This window comes from Scyliorhinus torazame, chromosome 25, assembly GCF_047496885.1.
Source record: "Scyliorhinus torazame isolate Kashiwa2021f chromosome 25, sScyTor2.1, whole genome shotgun sequence".
Taxonomy (NCBI): domain Eukaryota; kingdom Metazoa; phylum Chordata; class Chondrichthyes; order Carcharhiniformes; family Scyliorhinidae; genus Scyliorhinus; species Scyliorhinus torazame.
Genome location: NC_092731.1, coordinates 37,704,797 through 37,724,257, shown reverse-complemented (window position 1 = coordinate 37,724,257; position 19,461 = coordinate 37,704,797). Strand labels below are relative to the sequence as shown.

General features: G+C 47.7%; 1 protein-coding gene and 1 long non-coding RNA gene across 2 annotated transcripts in view; one reads left to right on the top strand and one right to left on the bottom strand.

Moving 5' to 3' along the window:
- LOC140402490 (cdc42 effector protein 2) overlaps window positions 1–6,405 on the bottom strand; it is a 46,461-nt gene extending 40,056 nt beyond the window's left edge. The window contains exon 1 of the mRNA XM_072490322.1: window positions 6,002–6,405. The gene's annotated coding sequence lies outside the window, so the exon portion shown is untranslated. The remainder of the gene's footprint in view (window positions 1–6,001) is intronic.
- A 747-nt stretch (window positions 6,406–7,152) lies between these two features.
- LOC140402545 (uncharacterized) lies at window positions 7,153–17,538 on the top strand. Its single transcript, XR_011938165.1, has 3 exons — window positions 7,153–7,451; window positions 14,466–14,522; window positions 15,767–17,538. It is a non-coding gene; the product is annotated as an uncharacterized lncRNA (long non-coding RNA).
- The last annotated feature ends 1,923 nt before the right edge of the window (window positions 17,539–19,461 follow it).

Below are 19,461 nucleotides of genomic sequence, written 5' to 3'. Positions count from 1 at the left end.
GTGGTTTTCCATTGTTACAATGGAAAAACTTCCATACAAACACCCACAGGAATCAAATTGTGCAACATTAATGACAAACGGATTTACACCCTTGGACGGAATTATTCTGCCGGTTTACTCAGTGAACTAACATACAATTCAAAATAAATGAGTTGATGCTTCTGCTGAAAAGTGGATTTCGGAATTTCATATCAACCTGTTAGTCCCTAATCTCACGCAGTTTGATTCCTTTTGTTTTAATTTCATAAAGTGAAGAGCAAGTCAGAGTATAAATGTACTTGCAGCTTAGCAGAAGCCAGAAAGGAAAGTTTCAAAAAGCATTGGCCATACTAATATCAATAAGATAAGTCAAGAGAGACTTCTACTCTCCACAGGGTTTTACAGCAGCCTAAGAGGACAGGGATAGGTGCCCTTTTTATAAATCCGCCTCTACTTCAAGTTCACCTTGGCTACGTTCGGGATTTAGATCCCAATCCAATTAAGGGCATGATTTAAGTCATTCTGCTATAGCTGTTCACCCATTCTCACCTCCACTCGGGTGAGGTTGGGAGACATTCAGCGTTTGCTTCCAAATACGTCTGGCCTTCAAATAAAACGATCAAGGTTGGTCTGAAAACGGGTTATATTTTTAATTGGACGATGGATTTATATTCTATCACCCCGCTGCATTATGCTAGAGGCAGTTTTTGTGTTGTGGCGTACGCGGACAGCACCTGAGAAAGGCAACGCCTGCACAAGTCTCCAAAAGGGGCAAAATCAGCTGGCTGGGTGGCTTCAATGGGAGCCACTCTCGCACCAGCTAAGCATTTGCTGGAAGGCCAGGTTTTTAACACTCTATGGGAGGAGATTCCAAACTGAACACACTCCTTCAGCCTGGTTACAGTAACTGCTGTTAAAGGGCTAATGTACCCCACATTTTTTAATCCAATTCAAATTTTATGCAGTTGTCTTGGTTGCTTGATTAAATTGTAGCTTATGACTCAAAGATGGCTGGACAGTTGGATGGATGGGCGGACAGATGGACAGATGGGTGCATGGACAGATGGACAGATGGGTGGACAGATGGGTGCATGGATGGACAGATGGACGGATGATGGACATATGGATAGATGGATGGATGTACAGATAGATGGATGGATGGATGAATGGGTTAATAGATGAATGGGCAGATAGATGGACGGATGGATGGATGATGTATGGACGTATGGACGGAAGGACGGATGGATGGACTGATGGATGGACGAATGGATGTATGGACGAATGGATGTATGGACGGATGGTTGGATGGACTGATGGATGGATGGACGGATGGATGGACTGATGGATGAACGGATGGTTGGATGGATGGATGGACTGATGGATGGAAGCAAGGACGGACAGACGGATGGATGGATGGACTGATGGATGGATGATGGATGGACGGATGGATGGACTGATGGATGGACGGATGGTTGGATGGATGGATGGACTGATGGATGGACGGAAGGACGGATGGATGGATGGACTGATGGATGGACGGAAGGACGGACAGACCGATTGATGGATGGATGGATGGACTGTTGGATGAACTGATGGATGGATGGACTGTTGGATGGACTGATGGATGGATGGACGGATGGATGGATGTATGGGTGTATGGATGGACTGATGGATGGACTGATGGATGGATGGACGGATGGATGGACTGATGGATGGACTGATGGATGGATGGATGGACGGATGGATGGACGGATGGATGGATGGACTGGCGAACGGATGGATGGATGGATGGATGGACTGATGGATGGACTGATGGATGGATGAATGGACAAATGGACTTTTGGATGGACTGATGGATGGAAGGATGGACAAATGGATGGATGGAGGGTTGGACGGATGGATGGATGGATGGACTGATGGACAGATAGTCTGGCGAATTAATGGACTGGCGGACAGATGGACGAAAGGGCAGAGACTGGTGGACAGACAGCTGGACAGACAGGCGGGTGGACGGGTGGGGGATGGATGGATGGGGGACAGACGGATGTATGGGTAGGTAGGTAGGTTGGTTGGTTTCCCATCTAAATCTCCTTCAATAGTTAAGTCTACACTCTTCCAGATATTCATTATATCTGCTTATATCACTTAATATTCATAGAATTTACAGTGCAGAAGGAGGCCATTCGGCCCATCGGGTCTGCGCCGGCTCTTGGAAAGAGCACCCTACCCAAGGTCAACACCTCCACCCTATCCCCATAACCCAGTAACCCCACCCAACACTAAGGGCAATTTTAGACACTATGGGCAATTTATCATGGCCAATCCACCTAACCTGCACATCTTTGGACTGTGGGAGGAAACCGGAGCACCCGGAGGAAACCCACGCACACACGGGGAGGATGTGCAGACTCCGCACAGACAGTGACCCAAGCCGGGAATCGAACCTGGGACCCTGGAGCTGTGAAGCAATTGTGCTATCCACAATGCCACCGTGCTGCCCTAGAGCAGATTCAAGAGCAGATCATCACTGACAACAATATGAAACATGATCATGCATTTCTGCTGCGCCTTTCATGGCTTCAGAACGTCCCAAAATGCTTTACAACCAACGCAATTTTGAACTGTAATGTACGGAACCTTGCAGCCAATTTGTACACAGTAAGAACCCACAAATAGCAATGACATAAATGACCTGATAATCTATTTTAGGTGTTGGTTCAGGGATAAACAGTGATCAGGATAGTTGGAGAGCTCCCCGGTTCTCCTTCAAATAGTGCAATAGAATCCTTCATATCCACCTGAGATGAAATACATGGGGCGGAATTCTCTATGTCTGCCGCTAAGTGCTGGTTCGAGCGGAGAATCTGCGGGAGGTTCACGTCAGGAAAATCGGCGGGAACCCCTCACCGATTCCAAGAACAAACTGGTGAGGGGCTAGTACTGGCGCCATGTGAAACGCTTGCGGATCGTGCCGAAATCGGCCGGAGAATGGTCGGGCCTCGGGCCGCGCATGCGCACAGCTGACAACCTGCACCGGTAGCGCCATACGACATGGCCCTGGCCGTGCGCGTAACCTAACCGGCAACCCCACAGCCCACCCCCTGGCCACCCCCACCAGTCCTCCCAGCCCTAGCAGATGCCCCCCCCCCCCTCTCCCCGGCCAGCAGCACGCATCCGGCCGAGTGTGGCGGCGCTGGACACAGTCCGCAGCCGGCCGGCCGGCTCAGACCACATGTGTGCCGCGTCGCCGGGAACTCGGCACATCAGGGGCGGAGCATCGCAGGTGGGCTGGGGAGTTGCAACTGCGCGCAGCGCGCGGCACAATGACACCGTTTTGGAGGGGGCGGCAAACCGGCGGCAAACTGCCGTCGGCCCCGATTTCAGCATCGGGCAACGGAGAATCCCACCCAGGACTTTGGCTTAACAACTGATCCAAAATGTGGCACCTTCGAGACTCCAGCTGGTTTCACCCCCAGGCACCTATATTAAGCAAAGTTAAATTCTAGGCATTTCTAATTTGAGAAAATATCTTGATTATTAAATGTGTTGCAGCCCCTCCCTCAGAAACATCACAAAGTGCTTTCTATTTGATTTGGGACGCAGGATTCATTATGTAGGCAAGTCTAAACTCTGAAGTAGTTTTGAAGTGTAGTCACTATTGCAATGCAGGAAATAAAGCAGCCAATCTACGCTCAGCAAGATCCCACAAACAGTAATGAAGTAAATGACTTGATAATGGGCAGCACGGTAGCACAGTGGTTAGCACAGTTGCTTCACGGAGCCTGGGGACCAGGTTCGATTCCTGGCTTGGGTCACTGTCTGTGCGGAGTCTGCACGTTCTCCCGTGCCTGTGTGGGTTTCCTCCGGATGCTCCGGTTTCCTCCCAGTCCAAAGATGTGCAGGTTAGGTAGATTAGCCATGCTAAATTGCCCTTAGTGTTCAAAAAGATTAGTTAGGGTTACTGGGTTAAGGGGATAGGGTGGAGGTGTGGGGCTTAAATGGGGTGCTCTGTCCAAGAGCTGGTGCAGACTCGATGGGCCGATTGGCCTCCTTCGGCACTGTAAATGTAAATCATCTGCTTTTTATTGATGTTGATTGAGGGATAAATGTCGGCCAGGAGACTGTGGATTGCCCGTCTGCTGTTTTCCTATAATATAACAATGAGTTTGCTTGAACTTAAGTCATAGAGCCATTGAGTTTCATAGCACAGAAAGAGGCCCTCCAGCCCGTCATGCCTGCGCTGGCTATCAGCACCTATCTATTCTAATCCAATTTCCAACACTTGGTCCACAGCCAAGTGACTGTGAGCCGTTTTGGTGTGTGAAAGGTGATATATAAATGCACTCGACTGCTGCTTAGGTCTGCCCGGTTTGATTGCAATTCCACCAGGGATGCTGTTTCGTGGGATGTGGGTCTCCCACTTACCAACCTTGCCAACATCGGTGCCCTGGAAGACCAGGTTAAATACCCCTCCGGCTGGCAGTATCAGTAAACCCGGCAGCTGGGTTAAACCTGTGTACCGAGCGACAACAGTGGTATAGAGCAGGCCGCAAAACTCAGAATTTTGCTGCAATAACTGCGATTCCAACTGTGCTAACCTGCGATGACGGAGCGATACCTTGTGATTGCAAAACGCTGAGTGATTTGCACCCCTCTGCCGTTAGTCCTCGACCTCAACCTCTTCCACCAGGTTTAAGAAACTGCTGCACCCCCGCATTAAAAATCAATTAAACTTGCTTAGGGCAGCACTGTAGCACAATGGTTAGCACAGCTGCTTCACAGCTCCAGGGTCCCAGGTTCGATTCCCAGCTTGGGTCACTGTCTGTGCGGAGTCTGCACGTTCTCCCCGTGTCTGCGTGGGTTTCCTCCGGGTGCTCCAGTTTCCTCCCACAGTCCAAAGATGTGCAGGTTAGGTGGATTGGACATGATAAATTGCCCCTTAGTGTCCAAAAAAGGTGAGGTGGGGTTACTGGGTTACGAGGATAGGGTGGAAGCGTGGGCTTAAGTAGGGTGCTCTTTCCAAGAGCCGGTGCAGACTCGATGGGCCGAATAGCCTCCTGCTGCACTGTAAGATTCTGTGAAAGCTAGAGCGGATACCTAACATCGTAAGTAGCTAAATACCGACAAGATTATTGTTCCTTTAATGCCACTCAACCTCTCTGGCCAAGGCCGGAAACAATTTCAACCGTGAACTCATTCCTGCAGCTAGCAAATTGTTCTCAGAGAATTTTTAAAATTCAAACTTTCTTCTTATTCGTCTTTCCTAGTGGCTTTTCGCTCTCTCTTAATCCATTATATCCCTTGTTTTAGTTATTTTTCTGCACCTGATTTGACTCCAATTTTCCCTATTTCCTTCCCCTTGGTCCTCTGTTTCTTTCTCAATCCTTAAATTTCGAGGGTTAAGAAAGTGGACCGTTAGTTTTGTTGCTCGCCTGGGTCCCAGACGCCCTGTTGACCCCTGTTACAAAGCTCACATTCCAGCAACTCTCCACACAAGCCTTTTTTTCGAACTGAAGGGCGAGGGAGGTAAGTAGTTCCACTCCCTTTTACAAAGAGCAACAGCAAACCCCCCCACCCCCCCCAAAAAAAATAATTTTAGTCTCACACCGAATTGCAACCCTCAAACTAAAACACACTGGGCTAAATCGCTGGCTTTTAAAGCAGACCAAGGCAGGCCAGCAGCACGGTTCAATTCCCGTAACAGCCTCCCCGAACAGGCGGCAGAATGTGGCGACTAGGGGCTTTTCACAGTAACTTCATTTGAAGCCTACTTGTGACAATAAGCGATTTTAATTTCATTTTCATTTCAAATGGAAAAAACAGTTTCAGCTCTCGACAGCAGGGAGGGAGAATTGAACAGGACCTAAAAGCTGGGCTTAAAAGTAGCCGATGCAACCAAAAAAAACAGCTTCTTTGGAAAGAAAAATGCGAAATATGTACTTGAAGAGAAGTAGAACCTCCAGCAACACAGAGCCAAGTAAATGACCATCGTTATCTCTGTCAGTAATTCAAAGCTGCTTACCTCAAGAAGCTGTTCTGTCTGTCCTTCATTCAGTTGCAAAGTAGCTTTCTTTTTTTCTGGTTCAATTACAATTTTGAAAGAAAAAATGGAGAGGAAAGCAGATCGCAAGGGTGTGTGTGTGTTCCAGCACGGAGTGTTGTGGAGCTCAGTAAATTCCGAGCAGACAGCACACAGCTGAAGAACTGTCTAACGTCAAGAAACGGTCGGGTCACTCTGCCACATGCCTTGAAGTGTGAGGCTGTGCGCAGGGGGGAAGGCGAGGGTCATCCTGCAGCTACAACCCCAGGCTCAGGAAGCCGACGTCAGAATGACAACATCGCTTAAGTCTCTCTCCCTCTCCACAGCTGTCCTTTCCAGAGGCTGAGGAAAAACGTTATCTCACGTTCAGATTAAATCCCAGCATTGCCTCTTGACCCGGCTGTGTGCGGGTGAGTCGCCTCCCGCCTTTCCTCTACTCCAGTTTTATTATACTTACAGTACACAATAATACGAGGAGGAGGGCAGCCCTTTTCAAAGTCTCGCCCCGCCCCCCAAAGGCAGGAGAATATACTTGTCTCTTATGAGTTATCAAGCTGCTATTTGACCCACTGAAAGTTTAAAGTTCAAAACAAAACACAGACTCTGCTTCAATACATCCCTGCAGGGTGGGGAGGGGTAGAGGGGAAGGGGAAGAGGGCTGTGTAAGGATAAATATATAACATAATAAAAATGGAGGGGGAACAGGTACATTTCAGATTCGGGGTGGCTGCACTGTTGTAAAGACTGACTGGCTTCTTTGGTTGGTAACATGGGCAGCACGGTAGCATCGTGGTTAGCACTGGTGCCTCACAGCTCCAGGGTCCCAGGTTCAGTTACGGCCTTGGGTGACTGTCTGTGTGGAGTTTGCACGTTCTCCCCGTGTCTGCGTGGGTTTCCTCCGGGCGCTCTGGTTTCCTCCCTCAAGTCCTGAAGGCGCAGGCTTGGTGGGCCGAAGGCCTTTTCTGCGCTCTATGACTCTAACTTTGGGATACCCTGAGCTTATGAAAGGTGCTATATAAATGCAAGTCTTTCTTTTTTGTCTTACCCTTTATATCACAAAGAATTTTACGCCAACTCATCAAATACCCTTTACATTGCAGGTTCCGAACATTTCCTTTCAACGTGATAGATAAATCAATAATCACGCAGGTCTTTAATTGGTGTTACACCACATTTTCACCATCTTTCTGTTCGTCCGTTGAATCTTTGAGGATAGAACCTTCTCTCAGCGCTGAATTTCATTCTCATTTGAAGGCGGAATGTCCCAGGTCAGGCATCCCTGTGTGACCAATTTGCAACAACCATACTAAATTCACCAGCACCTTGGACTTAAGAAAACACCCCAAGACCCTTCGCAAGAGACTGACAAACGAAGAACTAACACCGCGGTAGCCACATACAGAATGAGGTATCAGGACAGAAGGCCAAAGAGGTAGGGTCTCAGGGGCATCTTAAAGGGATAGAAAGAGAGAGTTAGAGAGATTTATGGGCAAGGATTCCAGAGCTCAGGCTCTGGGCAGCTTACGTTCCTCATGCTGTACACCGCCCCAAAACCAAAATGAACCTGTTCTATTTCATAAGATGGAACAGCGGCATACAGTGCCGCCAGGCTGTGAGACTGATTTAACATCAATTAGATACAGGAAGACAATAAGGGTTGCCTCTCTGTAAGATTGAGATTAAATCGGCTGAAGGGACCTTCTTCACCCAAAGCAATATTATTTTTTGTCACCGACCCTAAATCCCCCAGTGCACATTTCCCAGGTCTTGGCAGCCTCCTCAAGGCACAAACTTGGAACATTTAAAAATTGCACAAGTACGCCATTGGCATTTTAAAAGGAGCAACTTGGCTGAAAGTCCCAGTTCTAGCCCCAATCTGCGCTGAATTAGCAGAAGCTAGGAGAGGCTTCGAAGTTCCAATGCTCCTGGGCAGGATTCGCACTGTAGAACACGATCTGGTGATCGCAGACGGAAAATGCCAGGTGAACATCTGGCAAGATCGCGGGCAAGCTTTTGTCGAGTGCCCCTCTCCTAGTTAGGTGGGGTTACTGGGTCATTGGGATAGGATTCAGGGGTTGGTCCTAGGTAGGGTACTCTTTCCAAGGTCCAGGGCAGACTCAAAGGACCTCCTTCTGTACTGTGGAGATTCTATGATATGATTCTATGGTTAAATAGCCGACACTTAATCCACATGAAGACTGCTCCTTAAGAGATGTACTAAAAGCCCTTGAGGCACTTGAGGAATTTGAATGCAGCACACATCCAGCATCGATTGCTCGCTGTGGTGCAAATACTAACACATGATCGACGAACATCTCAACCCCAATCCGTCATCGCAGCAGCCCCGCCGACCTTCACTAATTGAAAAATGCACACTCTTTTTACCCAATTGGATCATACTTCATCAACCCATCCCCAACCACACCCACAACTACAATAATTATATAACCAATATTCAAAAACATTTAAAGAAACTGAATAAGACCCACACAATTTACTTAACACTCTGGTGACGTTTTTTTCCTCCAGGGTTGCTCACTGAAAGGTCCCGGTAGACTCCAGATTAATCCTCGAGGGTTGGTAGCCATCGGGCATTCTAAAGACAGGAAATGAAAGAATGAAAAACATTTTTAGAGTACCCAATTATTCTTTTTCCAATTAAGGGGCAGTTTAGCGTGGCCAATCCACCTACCCTGCACATCTTTGGGTTTTGGGGGCGAAACCCACACAAACACGGGGAGAATGTGCCAACTCCACACGGACAGTGACCCGGGGCCAGGATCGAACGCGGGTCCTTAGCACCGTGAGGCAGCGGTGTTAACCACTGTGCCACTGTGCCGCCCGGCAGGAAATGAAAGGAAACTATTGAGACAGTACCTTTGATCCACTCTTACATTGCTGATCCCTCAACCAGCTTATAGAACCACCTAACAACATAAGACAAGGGTCAACTTTAACTTTTTGAATATGATCGCTGCCTCACTATTGACAGCGTCAGCTGCCAAGGCCCTCCTCCTTTAGATACAAGAGCATGTATCCGGTTCCCCGTTCCCCACCCATCATCGTTCCTTTCGCTGACTTCCATTTTTGACCCCACCTGTGTAGTGAACGGGGCCAATTTTCTCAGTTACGTTAGATCATAGAATTTACAGTGCCGAAGGAGGCCATTCGGCCCATCGAGTCTGCACCGGCCCTTGGAAAGTACTTAAGCTTAAGCCCACGCCTCCACGCTGTCCCTGTAACCCAGTAACCCCACCTAATCTTTGGTTACTGAGGACAATTTAGCATGGCCAATCCACCTAACCTGCACATCATTGGACTGGCGATGTATGAACAGAAAGAAAGGTTTGCATTTCTCTTGAGGTTTTTTTGAGGATCATTGCAATTCACAACCAATTAAGTACTTTTAAAGTGCAGTCACTGTTGTAAAACTTCGGCCAATGTGCACACAACAGGCTCCCACAGACAGCAACATGGCAAAAATAGAAAGTCCTGCATTTGTACAGCACTTTTCACGACTGCCAGGCATCTCAAAGCACTTTACAGCCTTCAAAGTACTTTTTGAAGTGTAGTCACGCTTGCACATGTCAAACCCCACAAACAGCAATGTAACAATGATGAGGTAATCTGTTTTCTGTGATATTGGAAATGTTGCCCACGACCCAGGATAAATTTTTCATCTGAATAGTGTCACAAGAACTATACTTCTACCAGAGTTGACTGCAGGGGCCTTGGTTTGTGAGCCTCGATTCGTGTGTCTACGTCATAGAGAGAGATTTGAATCTAAGACCTTGTCACCAAAGAACCATAGAATCCTAACAAGCAGAAGGAGGCCATTCGGCCCATCAAGTCTGCACCGACCCTCTGGAAAGAGCGCCCAACCTAGGGCCCCACCCTATCCCTGTAACCCCACCTAACCTGCACATCTTTGGACACTAAGGGGGCAATTTCTTATGGTCACTCCATCTAATCTGCGCATCTTTGGACTGTGGGAGGAAACCGGAGCACCCGGAGGAAACCCACGCAGATATGGGGAGAACGTGTAAACTCCACATAGACAATCGCCCGAGGGTTCCTGGTGCTGTGAAGCAGTGGTGCTAACCACTGTGCCACAGTGCCGCCCAGTACCATGCCGTCTCGCCGAATCAAGTGTGCTGCCAACTGGGCCAAGGATAACGCCAAGATCGAACAGCTTGTTTTCGCAATGTTTCATCAATCAGGACACAAGGCAACTGCTCTTCTTCAAAATAGTCCCACGCAACATTTTCACCCATCGAAGAGGGATTCAGTTTGTCGTCACATCTCAAAGACAGCATTGCGGAGAGTTTAGCATTCCTTCAGCACTGCCGTGAGAATCTCAGCTTGGCCTATCCAGTCTTGAACTTCAGCTTACAGCAAATGTGGCTTCTCCTGAGCCGCAACCGACGGTTTCAATTGCTAAAGCAAGCTTACTCCAGAGGCTCATGGAAACATAGAAACTAGGAGCAGGAGGAGGCCTTTTGGCCCTTCAAGCCTGCACCGCCATTCAATACGATCATGGTTGACCGTCGATCTCTATACCATATTCCCGCTTTCTCCCCATACCCCTTGATGCCATTAAAATCTAGAAAATGATCCATCTCTTTATGAATACATTCAGTGACTCGGCCTCCACAGCCTTCTGTGGTAGAGAATTCCACAGCTTCACCGCCCTCTGAGCGAAGAAATGTTTCCTCATCTCAGTCCTGAATGGTCCACCTCGTATCCTGAGACTGTGTCCCCTGGTTCTCGATTCCCCAGCCGGGGGAAACATCCTCCCTGAATCCAGCCTGACCAGCCCTGCTAGAATTATATACGTATCTATCAGACCTCCTTTCATCCTCCTAAACTCTAGTGGATACAGGCCCAGTCGAACCAATCTCTCCTCATAGGACAGTCCTGCCAGCCCCGGTAACAGCCTAGTGAACCTCCGCTGCACTCCCTCTATGGCAAGTATATCCTTTTTTAGGTAGCCATGATGTGGAGATGCCGCCATTGGACTGAGCACAGTAAGAAATCTTACAACACCAGGTTAAAGTTCAAATCACTAGCTTTCGGAGCACTGCTCCTTCCTCAGGTGAATCCGAAAGCTAGTGATTTGAAACAAACCTGCTGGACTTCAACCTGGTGTTGTAAGACTTCTTACATTTTTAGGTAGGGAGACCAAAACTGCACGCAATACTCCAGGTGTGGTCTCACCAAGGCCCTGTGCAACTGCAATAAGACATCCCTACTTCTGAACTCAAATCCTCTCGCAATGAAGGCCAACACACAATTTGCCTTCCTAACTGCTTACTGCACCTTCCTCCCCGCTTTCATTAACTGGTGTACAAGGCCACCCAAATTCCTTTGTAAATCCACATATACCGCCATTTAGACAATTACTGTTCCTTTCTGCTTTTCACACCGAGCGTACAACTGCACATTTAGCCACGTTGTCCTGCTTTTAGACACAGAGTTATTATTAAGCAAAAAGCACAGCAAAATGACAACATTATCCCAAGTGGTGAAAGATATTTGGTTCCAATAGGGTTAAGGCTGTTTTCGTAGAGGCATTCCAGTCAGCTAGTGGATTTGAGTTTATCTTGGCTTCCGCCTCTGCTCCATAATTGGCCAGATAGCTGGACTTGTTCTGTTGCCAACTAATCTGAGAATGACAATTTCTTTTTTACTCATGTGGAATTAGGATTTCAGATAAGTATCCTGAGAGGCCTTTCCGAGGAAAGCACAACTTTACTGGAACCATCTGCTTTGTGTTTCGACTGGTGGGAAAACTGGAGTTTGAACTTCTAAATGCTACATTTAAATGAGCCTTATCCAGGCCCTTTTTTGTTTAAAAAGAGTGACAGATTGCTCGGGCAATAATGTGTGTTTGTTTACTATCGTCCGCTTTGCTTAATTCTGCTTAGAGACCGTGTTTAAATTTAACCCCTTCTGCATCCTCAGCTGCCTTCTCTCAACCCCTTCCTCGACCCGAGATACCGCGTCGCATGTCAGCCCTGCTTGCTTTGGCATGCAACAATGCATCTAAGGTTAGCCTGGCCTCTTGACCATGCTGGCCAGGTCAGCTGCTACATTGGGTGACGGGGAAAAAAAAAAAATCAACCTCGGAGCTAAAAGCAAAATACTGCGGACGCTGGAAGCTGAACCCCAATCAGAAAACGGCAGACAACCTCAGCAGGTCGGACAGCATCTGCGGAGAGAGTAAAACGGAGCTAACGTCTCGAATCTGGATGACGCTACGTCAAAGCTTGGCGCAAGTTTATTTATATTGAAGCTTGTGGAATGGTTACTCTTTTGTAGCATTTTCCCTTTGCACGCTGTTATTGAGTCTCCCTCCACCTCATTCCCAGGCAGTGCATTCAGGAACATAACAAGTCACTTTGAGTTAGAAACTAACTCCTCATCTCCCCCAGATTCTATTATCTCCAATCTGGTTCTGGCTCTGCCCCACTGGCAACATTTTCTCCTTGTTTACTGTTATCAAAACCCTTCATAATTTTGAACGTCATTAGTTGTGGCTATAAATTGTGAATGCATTCCTTGAGAAATAATGGCCTCCAGCATTCACGGGAAAGGTGCAGAGGAGGCCAAAAGAACGTGGGAATGTGGGATGAGATCTTAACGCAGGGATTCAACAAAACCTTGTAGCTCCGTCCTCCATGGGCATCCAGGCCAGCAGGCGGGGAGAGAGGGAACGCCAGCAGGAGGGTCATAGGTACATAGGAATTAGGAGCAGAAATAGGCAATTCAGCCCTCAAGCCTGCTCCGCCATTCAAGCAGATCATGGCTGATCTCTTCCTGGTCTCAAATCCACCTACCCATGTGTTGCCCTTTAACCCATTTTTATGAGAAATGTATCTACCTCCTCCTTAAAACCATTTAATGATTCAGATTCCACCGCACTATGGGGCAGCGAGTTCCACAAATTCACCACCCTCTGCGAGAAGTAGTTCCTCCTCATCTCAGTTCTAAATCTACCTCCTTTCAACCAATATCTGTGACCTCTCTTTCTAGATTGCCCCACAAGGGGAAACATTTGGTCTACTTTTACTTTATCAAAATCTCTCTTAGTATTTTATACACCTCGATCAGATCCCCTCTCATCCTTCTAAACTCCAGCGAGTATAAACCCAAATTCTTCAATCTCTCCTCGTACATCAACCCTTTCATCCCCGGAATCAATCTGGTGAACCTCCTCTGAACTGCCTCCAATGCCACCACATCCTTCCTCAAACCAGGAGACCAAAACTGGACACAATACTCCAGGTGTGGTCTCACCAACACCCTATACAACTGCAACAACACCGCTCTACTTTTATACTCCAGTCCTTTTGCAATAAACGGTAAAATTCCAGATGCCTTTTTAATTACACGCTGTACCTGCATACCGACTTTCAACGATTCATGAACAAAGACACCCAGATCGGGTCAGCTTTGATCCCCAAGGCCAGCCTTTGGATATTGCACCCAGTCCTCAATGAATGATTAGACCCAAAAATGACGTACAAGTCAACAAAATATGCTTAAAAGGTTTAATTTTAAGGAGGGCAATATTGGAATTGAGGCTTTTCATTTTGTTTAGAATTGTACTTCAACCACTTATTTCTGCATTTTCACATCAATAGTGAAGCAGTGAAGGGGACACACACAGTGACATTACTCACCTTGTTGCGATGCACAAGTAGGGTAAAAAGGTGTTCCAGGGAGTTAAAACTTTATGGCCGGCCAACAGAGTAAGGGGGTTAACACTGGTAGATGGTCCTCAAACCGGGGCCATGTTATTTTAAATGTGTGTCTTTCAGTTCAGCTCTCCTGCATTATTTAGATTAGTAATTCCTTCAAACTAATTCCTTTCATTTTGTCAGCATCATCAGTCTGAACAAAAAGAAGATCCATCCACAAGAGACAAAAATGCATTTGTTATAACCAGGGGGAAATGATTTATTGCGGCGAGTGGACCGGCAATTGCTCCAAAACTTCCTCAGGCGCGCTTAATGCAAAATTTGGTTGCAAGTTGCTGGAGACAGGATGAACTCATGACCCAGGACTCACTAATTGTAACAAATGGTCCATTTTTTTTGTTTTAAACAGCTTAACGCTAAAACGGTACAAGATAGGAATTTAACAAGAATGCGCAAACTAGCACATAGAAAAAAATAGCACACTCAAGGAAACAAGCTTCCTAAAAGGATAATCCGTACTGTTATAACCTGCCCGGATCCCTAACTGGGGACAATTGGTTACCCCATATTACTTGGGGAATATGAGCTCACCCAATGAGAGGGGGGAAGGCAATCATTAGCAGTGCAGCTGTATAAATGAAGCTGGCCGGTGTGGTACCGGCGAGAGATGGAACCAGCAGTGGACTACTGGCCCTGTGTACACATTGTTGGTCAATAAAATTACTTTCTGTTTGACTCTACAGACCCAGATTCTTCGTGGTCCTCACGGAACATACATTCTGAATAAATATATTTTAAAGGTAACTCCGAGGCAATCATTTATTTCAATGGGGCGGTATTGCATTAGTATCAGCTCTAATGGTAACACTCTCACCCTCTTCTGAGTTAGAAGGAAGTGGATTCAAGTCCACTCCAGACTGCTTAAGTGCAAGAATATGGGTGGGTGTTCCAAAGAGTATCGAGGGAGTAACGCACTGTAAAAGGTGCTGCCTTTTAAACCAGGGTGGATGTAAAAGATCCCATGGCACAATTTGAAGGGGAACGCTAAACCAGATGGCCTGTTCATTATCACATTTATGGGATCTTGCTGGGTGTAGATTGCCTGCCATGTTTCTTACATTCCAACAGTGATTGCACTTCACAAAAACACTGAATGGACTGTAAAACACCATGACGTGGTGAAGGTAGTGCTACAATCGCAAGTCTTTCATTCTTCTGGGACTAACTGGAATTGGCTGCACCTGGGATTGCCTTTCGGCTGGACTCTGAATAATGTCTACAGCTCTACACCCATTCGCTAATCCCAATCGTACTTAATGTTTAACCTGTTTAGACTGTAAGCAGATTAACAAATAAATCATCTATTTATAGTCCAGTATTTGGACTTGCCTTTCCAGTAAGTTCATTTATCCAAAATCCTGTGTGCAACAACAATAAAACCGTATCCAGGCTTTCCCTGGTGGCTGGCTGTTATCGAAATGAAAAATGAAATGAAAATCGCTTATTGTCACAAGTAGGCTTCAAATGAATTTACTGTGAAAAGCCCCTAGTCGCCACATTCTGGCACCTGTTCGGGGAGGCTGGTACGGGAATTGAACCCACGCTGCTGGCCTGCCTTGGTCTGCTTTCAAAGCCACCTATTTAGCCCAGTGTGCTAAACCAGCCCCTGGTTAGGGTTAGGGTTAGTCGCCGCATTCCGGCGCCTGTTCGGGGAGGCTGGTACCAGGGCTGATAGTTTCCTAAGACAGGGTTCCAGCTAGAAAGTAATGGCGCCTGCCATTGAATTCAGCAAGGCTTGGCCCTGACAAGGTCCTGGAGGGCAGACTAATCAGACTTGGGATCCAAGGATAAGTTACAAGTTGGATGGAAAAGTGGCAGGAAACAAAGGATATTGGTCGATGGGCGTGCTTGTGACTGGAGGACTGTTTGCAATGGGATTCTCAGTACTGGGTCCCTGGTGTCCTGTGGTATATATTAATATTTTAGACTTAAATGTAGGGGGCATGATTAAGATTAAATCACATTTGTTTCTTTTGTCTTTCAGTGCCTTTGCATGTACAGTTGACAGATGCTGCTGGACCTTTGGATGCCAACTTGATTAAAGTTAAAGAGAAAGTAAATTGAGACTGCGTAGTTCAGCAAAATAAGAAGTTTAAAGAATTGTACAAACACAAGTCACATGCACCTTGAGCATCAATCAAAAAGGTATAAATGATAGAAATATATAAATAGCCACTCCACCACTGATGCACAGTGGCAGCTGGGTGTTCCATCTTCAAGAAGAAAGCAGCAACTCATCGAGATACTTCGTCAGCACCTTCCATATGCATGGCCTCTACCACCTAGAAGGACAAAGGCAGCAGATACATGGCAACACCACCATCTGCAAGCTTCCCTTCAAGTCACTCACCACCCTGACTTGGAAATATATTGGCCGTTCCTTCACCGTCGCTGGGTCAAAATCCTGGAATTCCCTCCCTAACAGCACTGCAGGTGTACCTACACCAAAATGGACTACAGAGGTTCAAGAATCGTTGAACAATCATAGAATTCCTACAATGCAGAAGGATGCCATGTGGCCCATCGAGACCACCTCAATCCCCGCCACCCCATCCAACCATTGGACACTATGAGGCAATTTATCATGGCCAATCCACCCAACCTGCACACCTTTGGACTGCGGGAGGAAACCGGGGCACCGGGAGGAAACCCACGCACACACAGGGAGAATGTGCAAACTCCACACAGTCACCCGAGGTTGGAATCGAGCCCGGGCTCCTGCCGCTGTGAGGCAGCAGTGCTAACCGCTGTGTCACCGTGCTGCCACCATCTTCCCAAGGGCGTTTCGAGATGGGTAATAACGTTAGCCTTGCCAGTGATGCTCACATCCTGTGAATGGATTTTCTTTAAAAAGCTTGGTGGTAATCCTACACCCAGTGTAATCACGTTCTATTTTGAATAAAACTTCAGGAGGCTCATAGACTTTGGAAAGGAGTACATAGAATCATAGAATTTACAGTGCAGAAGGAGGCCATTCGGCCCATCAAGTCTGCACCGGCTCCTGGAAAGAGCACCCTACCCAAGGTCAACACCTCCACCCTATCCCCATAACCCAGCAACTCCACCCAACACTAAGGGCAATTGTGGTTACTAAGGGCAATTTATCATGGCCAATCCACCTAACCCGCACATCTTTGGACTGTGGGAGGAAACCGGAGCACCCGGAGGAAACCCACGCACACACGGGGAGGATGTGCAGACTCCGCACAGTGACCCAAGCTGGAATCGAACCTGGGACCCTGGAGCTGTGAAGCAATTGTGCTATCCACATTGCTACCGTGCTGCCCTACAGCAGACCCTCCCTCAGGGGATCCAGCCTCAGCCTGTAGGACAGTGTGAGAACAGCTATTTCTTACCGTGGCTTGTAATTTTACCTGTTTCAGTGGCTGTTTGCAGATGATTTAGCCTGCAAATTAACTTACGTTTCCCAATCGTTAAAACAATAATGGAAAATACAGGCTACTATCTAATCTGGAATAACGGCTATTCTGGTTATGTTAAGAACATAAGGTCATAACTGTGGTAATATGCCTGTAGATAATATTATGCGGCAGTGTGACCTCCCACCAGCAGGTGGCGTCAGATATAAGTCAGGGCAGATCCGGTGATCCTCAGAAGGTTGTAAGGCGGACATGAGGACAGTCGTGCACAGGGGTAGTTCCAGGGGAGTATAAAGAAACTCCTGATAACTTGCTCTGTATCTGATTGTTACCTTACCACGTGTACATTAATAAAAATCCTGGTTTGGACAAGTCACCAGCAGTTCTGTGGATTCCTTGCTGGACAACGAACACCGAACATAACAATAAGGAATAGGAGCAGGAGTTGGCTATTTGGCCCCTCGAGCTTGCTCCGCCATTCAATAAGATAATGGCTGATCTAATTAAGGTTTTTACCCCCTTTCCTGCCTGCCCCCGCCCCCCCCAATAACCTGTGATTCCCAAGTCAATCAAAAATCCATCTAACTCAGTCTTGAATATACTCGCAGGTCCTCTGCGGGATTCTCCGTTGGCGGGATCCTCTGCTTCACCGGCAGCGCACCCACGTTCCCCCGGTTTCCCAAGGGCATGGGGTGGCCACAGTGGGAAACCCCATTGGCCGGCTGCGGGAACGGAGAATCCCGCTGCCAGCAGGGGCATGCCACGACAGAAAACGGGGCTGACGGGATGAGGATCCTCCCCCCCCCCCCGCCCCCAGTCTCCACTACTTGCTGGGGGACAGAATTCCAAACACTGACAACCGTTCTGAGAGAGGAAATTCCTCCTCAACTTTGTCTTAAACGGGAGCCCGGTTATTTTGAAACTGCACCTCTTGGTTTCAGTTTCCCCATGAGGGGTCGGCTCAGCATCTACCCTGTCAAACCCCTGCTGAATGACTTAACCTGGAGGAAATTCCTCTGGTTGTTCTGTGCCAGCGGAAGAATTTCAGCAGTCACAATTTCCAGGAAAGTCCTTTCGGGATATGTTTTTGATTTCACCGGAAATAGGGAACATAAGGAATCATTCTCCCGTACCATTAATGCAGCCAATACTTAGAAATCAGAGGAAATTTCCCCACCCAACACACCCGCCAAGCATCCTCCCTCTGTGAGCTACTTGTGAAACCATAAAGGCCGTATCATGAATGTATTTTATGCAAGCCTCTGTGAAGGCTTGCCTATTAAAATGTGCTCTAAATTCAAAGTTGTTATTATTCATTAACTTTGAAACACATAAACACATGGATAAAATCTGCCCCATAAAATTGTGAGATGGTAAGATTTGAAGTACATGTCAAAGTTTAATTTGTATACAGAACAGACTAAAACTGGCTTATGCCAAGCTGGGAACTCCCGTCAAAATACCCAGGGTGAAGATCAGGAATTACAGGTTACAAGGTCAAGTTTGAATTGATGAGGGCAAAAGTACAAATGAACCGATCGTCTTTAAACACGCACTGAACAGCTGTCAATGTTGGCAGAATTTCTGGCAGGATTCCATTCTTTAATTGTCCAGAAGGGTAAGAAGAGACTTTCCGAAGGTCAATAAAGAGTGGAACCCGGATGGGGGGGGTGGCACAGTGGTTAGCACTGCTGCCTCGCGGCGCTGAGGACCCGGGTTCGATCTCGGCTCCAGGTCACTGTCCGCGTGGAGCTTGTACATTCTCCCCGTGTCTGCATGGGTTTCACCCCCACAACCAAAAAAGATGTGAAGGGTAGGCGGATTGGCCATGCTAAATTGCCCCTTAATTGGGAAATAAAGAATTGAGTACTCTAAATTTAAAGGACAAAAAAGAACGATGGGGTGGGTGACAGTCGGTTATAACTGTCTGCATGTGGCCACCAACCATGATATCAGACCAGCATATGGGGCGCGATTCTCCGACCCCCCACCGGGTCGGAGAATCGCCGGGGGCTGGCGTGAATCCCGCCCCGCTGTGTCCCGAATTCTCTGCCACCAGAGATTCGGCAGGGGCGGGAATCGCGCCGCGTCAGTTGGCGGAAATCGCGCCGGTCGGCGGGCCCACCCCCGGCGATTCTCCGGTCCGCGACGGGCCGAAGTCTCGCCGCTGTCAACCCATGCCAGCCGGCGTGGATTGAACCACCTTTCGAGCGGCGGGACAAGGCGGGCTCCGGGGTCCTGGGGGGGGCACGGGGTGATCTGGCCCCGGGGGGTGCCCCCACGGTGGCCTGGCCCGCGA